Genomic DNA, 8,092 nt, shown 5'->3' on the forward strand with positions numbered 1-8,092 from the left:
CCTCTCACAGCTATTGTTATTCTCTCAGACATTAAGATTTTTGGCCTTAAGTTCCCAATTTCGATTCCTGTTTATACATCTCTTCCTGATAAGCTCTACCCATTAACGACTCACCATTCGAAAATTAGTTTTCATGTAGCTTTGTACCGCATTTCATTATTTTATTCTTTCATTTATAATTTTTCTGCTTTGGTATTCAGCCCCGTTCAGACACCCCTCCCCCCTCCCCAAAAAAACTATTTGCAAAAAACGATTTTTTCGAAATTCTTTGATAGCCTGGAACAGAGTATAGTTACTTTCAATTTACTCTCACCAAATCTTTAAAGACTAAAAATAATCCTCATTCTCTGAACAAGAAACGATTTAATCTCATTTCTGTCATCGCTTTCTTCTCAAACAGAGAACACAAGCAATTCCCCTGCTCTTCTGTACTCCTACATTTCGTCAGAGTTGGCCATAAGTTCTGCACTGCTGTGATATAAGGTGAAATTCTAGTCTTTCCATGCAGTCCACGTGCTACTGGATAGCATTGCTGACTTGCTTACTTTGAAGAGTTAGTTGAAGTTAACGATTTACAGTTTTGTATATTATTTTCGAAATGATTTTGTTACTATTGTGCTCATTGTAAATAGATTTATGGTTTGAAATGTTTCATATGAGTCCTAAGATATTTATGTGTAACAATATGGAGGAAGAACTGCCCAAGAGTTTTATGCATACGGGGGAGACTCAACGTTGTTAACCACTCCACGGGACTAGACATAACGTTGGAGTTATATACTCTAAATCCTCAAGCTCTATTGGAATCACTTATTGCTGATTCTTAATGCTGAAGGTTTCTTTCGTTAAGGAAAATGCAGTTAAACTGCATAATCATGGGATCACTTTCATTCTAACGAATAAGTTTGAATACATACCTGTCTTGTATAAATTTATACGGCAACAATTGTTATGATTAAAGTATTTGATTCAATTAAAGTTTGGATTTACACTGAAAGGCAAAATTACTGTTGTTTTTGATTTTCTGTAAATAATCGGATGTTAGACTACTTGTTCATATTGTTATCTAGTAAATGATTTGGGTGACATTTTGGAAGATTTTAGTTTTGTAAATTTAGATGATTTATAATGGCAAAGAAATTCAGTTAGTATTCATAAGGGAAGATTAACCTCCCGGCAGAATTTATTTCCACGTGAAAGGTGAAGGCGGTTCGAAGCGAATGCCGTAATAGCCACCGATGTTTGTAAAGAATGAATTTATTGCGGCAAATCTTTTTAAGTTCATTTCAGAATATGAAAGCCACTTAGACTGACAATAATAATGAAGCCCTATTTTGCAGACTATACTTTTTGGTATAAATACCAACATTTAAAATCATTAAGAGATATTTGAAATGAAATGCGTGATGATCTCCTCTATGCTAACATAATTTACAAAAGGAAAACTTTGTTCTTGTTTTGGAGAGTTTTTAGAGATGGTTTGGAAATGTAGTCGAAGCAATAATAATGTCAATTTCAACACAAGTAAATGTGAATCACATCGTTTTAATATATATATATATATATATATATATATATATATATATATATATATATATATATATACATATATATATATATATATACATACATATACATATACATATATACATACATATATATATATATATATATATATATATATATATATATATATATATATATATATATATATATATATATATATATATATATATATATATATATATATATATATATATATATATATATATATAAATGAATGTATGTGTTGACCACCAGTCACCTGGAGTGTTAGTTAAGTTAGGTTATTATTAGGTCGGTGACGTCAATGGTAATAGCTAAAGATAAATTTAAATCATAGCTTAGGATTAATAAGATCTATATGTAAAGGGTTTGGTTAACTTTTGCCATTTTCCTGAAAACTGTCAAAGTTCAAGGGATTCCCCATTTTATGTGAACACTGGTTGAATCTGAGAGTAACATAATTTTGTGATTTAATGACGTTTAATATAATAATATATTAGTCTTTGGTGTATGGATATATGTATCCGTATGCATGAACATACATGGATCTCCATACAAAAGTGTAATGAAGTCAGAGTAATGACAAGGTTATGAAAAGGAAAGTGTTTGTTAGCTGGATAAAAGGCAAAAGCAAACAGAAATAGCTTTAGCTCCCACGACGAGATCACCAAGGTCTGTATGTAAGTCACTTTAAGCTTGAGATTGTAATTTGCTAGTCGTAGTTGATGGACACGCACGTGCTCTTATTTAGAGGAAAGCATCAACGTGCTAAGTCATAAAACATATTTAAATGTTCTCTTCAGTTCTTTCTTAATTGTAATAACCATATTTTAAAAGGTCATTACTGAATATACAGAATGTAAATCAATGTTGTGGATTTATACTGTTATATACATAATAAATGTAGAGCTAGAGATACTAACGTCACTCATGGACAGATACGCACACACACACACACACATATATATATATATATATATATATATATATATATATATATATATATATATATATATATATATATATATATATATATATATATATATATATATATATATATATATATATATATATATATATATATATACATATATATATATATATATATTTTTTTATTTTTTTTTTATGGGTGCGTTTAATATCTCATAAAAGATAAGGAACATCATCTGAACAGAACATTGTATTGAAACTTCAGCACAAATATCACTTGGTGCTTTCTTTCAACGAAAATATTAATTTAGAATTATTTATCAGTTCTCATTGGACACATTTGATACAGAAATTTGCTTTCGCACGGCAGTCAACGGACCCAATTTTTGAACATTTTGAGATTTATTGATAAAACAATGAATATTTTTAGAGGAATGGCTTTGGTTTAATACATTTTTTAGAGTTGGAAGCTGAAAACTTGTTAAGTTTACAACATATTGAGAAGGATGTAAACACTGCCAATTACGGAGAAAATGACAATAAACGCTTTCTTTTTGAAAATAGTTTTCTTGTGACCAATTTAAGAAAACTCCTTCAAATGACTGGAAAAAGCTCATTATTCTTTATACAGAAGAGAGGAGCGGTAGATCCAACAGATATTTCGCTAACCTCAATAACAGACCTCAGTCCGAAGGAGATTACTCAAAAAAATATACTTCTTTCACACATAAAGATTACATTAAACGATATTTACCTATTATTTTTAATTTTGAATAAAATGTCTTATATAGATGTATGTACCTATATTTCAACGTCATTAGTCATAGCTGTCAATCAAAATGATTAGAGTATGAACTATTTCTCTCCTTCTCTCTCTCTTTATCTATTTAATGAACTGCTTAAATATTTTTGTTCATTTTTGCATTTTGTTATCTATTTATAGCGATTGCTAGTACATACCGCGATGAACTAATACTCCAAGTCAATTCTGTAATTGAGTATAATATTACTTTTCCATAATCACTTGGAATGATCCACCAAGTTTCAGATGGAATGTACTGTATAACCTGAGGGGTAAGTTCATAACCGAGAGGTTACAGTAGTATCCGAGTCCTTCACTAAATCAGTTGTTTCCAGAATAAGGAAAGGAGTCTGAATAAACCAGTAAGTGTTTTTATATGTTTTATGTACAAAAGAATATAAATAAAAGTACCTCGTGAACGGAAGAGTAGACTTCAGTGAAAGTGAGTGGAAACATTCAGTGGATAAGTCCCAGTGGATTTCCACTTGGTTTCGTTACCGGATAATACTCAACTTTGTGTTCAAACCCACCAAAAGTTAATCATCAGGTGGCTATCCAATAACTACCTTCAATGTGTTGTCAATATTGCTTTTTTTTATTCACTTCGTACTGCCAACAGCCAGACTGACACACCAAAACAAAAAGCTGACGTATTCAATGAAAGAGAGCTGGACAGCAGGTTAAGTAAATGAAAGAATAAATGCGATACTGACTTCTTTGAGAGGCTAATCTGAAACTTCAAATCAATATGCTATTGACATAGGTCACGCTAGATACCCTAAAATCAATTTACCATATGAAGAAAATAGGGAATATTCTGGCCAAGTTAGCTCAAGAGAAGTATGAATCTGTCGCGCTGCTATTACACAGTTTGACTTTTCGGACTCGGGTGGCATTCCTTCTTAAAATCACGAAGAAAAAAAAAACCGACTCGTTGAATTAACATCATCACCATTGTCATCATCATTCTTTCTGAATTAAGATCAAAAGAGAAGAAAATAAAATAAAACATATACAAAAAAATACAAATCATAATTTGACAATTTCACACCGAACATGACAATCTTGCAAACTATTCTTTCACTGAATGAGAGATGATAAAATTCATCCAAAAAATCTCTAACTGAGAAGCTAGTCTAAAGACTCTTCTAAAACACTCACAACATGAAAATGCAATCATGGTCTTGTCAAAGAAAACCGATCCTTTCCCTCCCGCAAAACAAAAAAAGAAAAGAAAAACTAAGCCTCGGTCCTATTTCTCTGTTTTAGCACATGTATGGGGCACAACACGACACTTGGATGCAGGTGTGGTGGTGCCACCATGTCTGGTCCCAGCAGTGTTTCTTGGCTGCTGCCCGATGGTCTGCATATGCCTCTAAAAATATACAGCTACACCAACACTCACTGACGTTGACGGAAGGCTATCTGCCATCTTAAGCGCAAGCATAAATTTGTTTGAATGTCTGTAGATATGCATATGTCTTATTATTATTATTATTATTATTATTATTATTATTATTATTATTATTATTATTATTATTATTATTATTATTATTATTTTAACTTTGGTGCTATAAGGTGAGAAAAAACTATCTGCGATAATGAAAATGATTTTGATCATCAGTTTTATTAGTTTTGCTAGAGCATGTTAACATCCTCCTCTAAAATATGGGAGATGAAACATACTTGCTACTGAAGCACGCCACTAGCATGCTAGAGTACAGTGGTGCGTCTTTACTAAACCTTTGCTACCCTACTAGGCTCTGTGCCCTACTGGCGCGAGAGTGGGCCAGTGGGGAGCTGTGCTCATCCCTAAACCTTGCCGTAATCTTGCGAGAGAATACTTAAATCTTTTGTGACATGATGTAACCTTTAAGCGCCGTGTCATAACAGGGCAGAGGAAAAGGCGAAACCTCCACTGTACCTTGTATACACTTTAAGATCCTTTCCTTTACAATGAGTGTCCTACCTTGAAATACTCTGCGACCTTGCAAAAACTGGTATATCCCAACTGAAACTAACCAAAGTTTGGGTACCATGCCCTACCTAGCCAGTGAAGGCGAATATCCCCCCATAACCCTGGACACACCTTGACACCCTACCACCTACGTTTCAGCAATTAAACACTCTGCCCCCCAGAAAAATTGAAATCTGTTCGGGGAAGAAAAAAATATTAAAGTGATCCGCTTGATATTTACAAGGCAGCAGGAATAGCAATTTTATCTTAAAAACTAAAAATATTTAAAACAAGGGTGGTAGATTGTCAAAACTGAGATTCATATGGAAATAAGGAAAGGAAAACAATAAAACGTATTATTTAGCAAGCGAACCCTGTTGAGTCATAAGCATTCTTGATTTTACTTGTTGAAGAATTGCCCCATCAATGAAACATTTTGCAAACATTTCTGCATCATGGATCCAGAATAGTGCCCTGTTCACCACCTTTTACAGAATTCCAAATTCAAACAAAGACCAAAGAGAATCAGCTTTTAGTAACAGAATTTCAATTTACAAGGTCCAAATATACTCGAAATCGTAACAGGTATTTTGCACGCACATCCCATCCTTCATAGAGAAACGACGTGGTCCTATGGATACCATCAAAATCAGTTGCGTTCTTTTTTTTACTACAGTCGTAAAATTCATTCGGCATTTTTGGTTCATGTAAAGTTATTTATTTACAAAAGTGTCATTGTTTCTCGTTATTGATTAAGTAAAGGATCCCAAGTTCATCAGACTCCATCAATTACGTTCTGAGGCAACGCAGTAACAGACAAAAGAAAAGCATTCGCATTACGCGATTTATACAGATGGGTCTAAATCCCAACATGGAGTAGGATATGCAGCTATATCCCAGAACAAGTCATATCAGTTGTCTTTGCCTAATAATGCCTCAGTCTTCACAGCAGAGTTATGTGCAATCGCAGTAGCCATCAAAATTATAAAGCAAGTAACATTCAATAATTTTGTTATTTTTAGCGACTCAAGAAGCGCTATAGAAGCCGTTCAAGGTTACTACTCAAAAAATAATATTGTACAGGAAATTAAATATGAACTCCACAAATTGTATAATGATGGAAAAAATATTGAAATATGTTGGATCCCTGCCCATGTAGGGATTAAAGGAAATGAGGAAGCTGATAAAGCAGCTAAAGAAGCAGTCCGCATGGCAAGAACAAATATAAAAATCCCAATTAGTGATTACATAACAGATATAAAAACAATCATTATAAATAAATGACAAAACATATGGAACGAGGAACCTATAAATAATAAGTTGAAACAGATAAAATCCAGCGTTGGAAAATGGAGCTCATCATGTCAGAGAGAGAGACAAACACAAGTAATTCTGACGCGTCTGCGAATAGGCCATACTCGTTTGACACATGGACACTTGATGAACAGTCCATGTGGCCCTCCTCCCGAATGCCCAGAATGTAAAGTGTTGATAACAGTCAAACATGTGTTGTGCGACTGTCCAAAATATAATCAACAGCGAGTATCAACCTTTGGAAATAAATCAATGGGGGAAATTTTATCAGAATCTTATACATTTTCAGTCATCCCAATTTTATCTTTCATTAAGAAGTGTAACTTGATAGACAAAATATAAATCCAAGTAAATAATGAAAATACAGAAGCCTGTAGGGCGTTTAAGAAAAAAAATTGTAATTCTGAATTTTAATTTTGGATTTTTATGAAATTTTATTTTATTCTTTTTAATCTTTAATTTTTTTTTTTGTATGCATGGAAACGAGCAAATGTATTTATTGTATACATGCGTTTCAGAGTAAAGCATAAATGTTATACAGTTTTTTTCTTTTAAACTTCATCTTCATTTATTCATCATCATGCGAATGACCTGTTTGGTCCCAGTTCTAGGCCTATGGCCTAGACCTGGCATTTCATCCTAATCCTTCCTTGGGGCCAGCCCTATAAGAGCTGATTAGTCAGCTCAGTGGTCTGGTTAAACTATTTTAATAATAATAATAATAACAGACAAAAGAACCAATATACATGCAAAACTATAAGCTCACCAAGGAAGCTTGGACTTTAAAGCTTTGCGCATCAGTCTCTAAAGACAACGCAGAATTCTCAAAAGCTGCAGCTACAAGTGAACTACAGTCATCATCATCATCATCATCATCATCATCATCATCATCATCATCATTAAAATAAAGTACACGGATTTCCATTACGTATATACACTGTGGTCTAGAAATCACCTTTTTTTTAGATATCAGGGATTAATATCTGCAAAGTTTACTTTTTTTTATCTTGTCTATGTCTTTCTTTTTCATGGAAGAACTTCTTCTAAATTAAAGACAAAAGAGAGACATAAACGGGGACGCTTACAATGCTAATAAACAAAGATGTCATGACCTACAGCACACACTAAAACCTGTCATGATCTTTTCTTCAACTTAGAAGGAATTTTGAAAACTTCCTTCCAGTACAGGATGTAACGTGATATTCTGGCCCCCAAGGCCTTGATCATTTGTAACTATCGTGAGAGAAGATCAGACTCACTTACATCAACCTTCTAACAAATTTTAAAAAAGCTATGGAAATAAAAGGCATGGCAATCCTCCACAGTCACTTTACACATGAAACTCCTTTTACTGAATCCATAGAAGCCTAAAAAAACGCTTTGTCAAGGTTTTGTAAATAATGGATTAACCTTGTTCTTAGGTCCAATCTTCACAGACCTTGTGAATTAGGTCTTGATTACGAATTACAAATACTAAATAGCATACAGCTAAAAATAAAAAAAAAAAAAGGATAACAAACTTGCAGACCGCCAACCAACCTTCG

The 8,092-nt window shown here is 33.1% G+C and overlaps 1 protein-coding gene across 1 annotated transcript in view; it reads left to right on the top strand.

The window, feature by feature from the left end:
* The window catches only part of LOC136850268 (uncharacterized), an 8,551-nt gene extending 7,904 nt beyond the window's left edge, over nt 1–647 (top strand). The window contains exon 3 of the mRNA XM_067123946.1: nt 1–647. This exon is cut by the window's left edge and continues 52 nt beyond it. The gene's annotated coding sequence lies outside the window, so the exon portion shown is untranslated.
* Nucleotides 648–8,092: the final 7,445 nt, after the last annotated feature.

Source organism: Macrobrachium rosenbergii, chromosome 21 (assembly GCF_040412425.1).
Source record: "Macrobrachium rosenbergii isolate ZJJX-2024 chromosome 21, ASM4041242v1, whole genome shotgun sequence".
Classification (NCBI taxonomy): Eukaryota; Metazoa; Arthropoda; class Malacostraca; order Decapoda; family Palaemonidae; genus Macrobrachium; species Macrobrachium rosenbergii.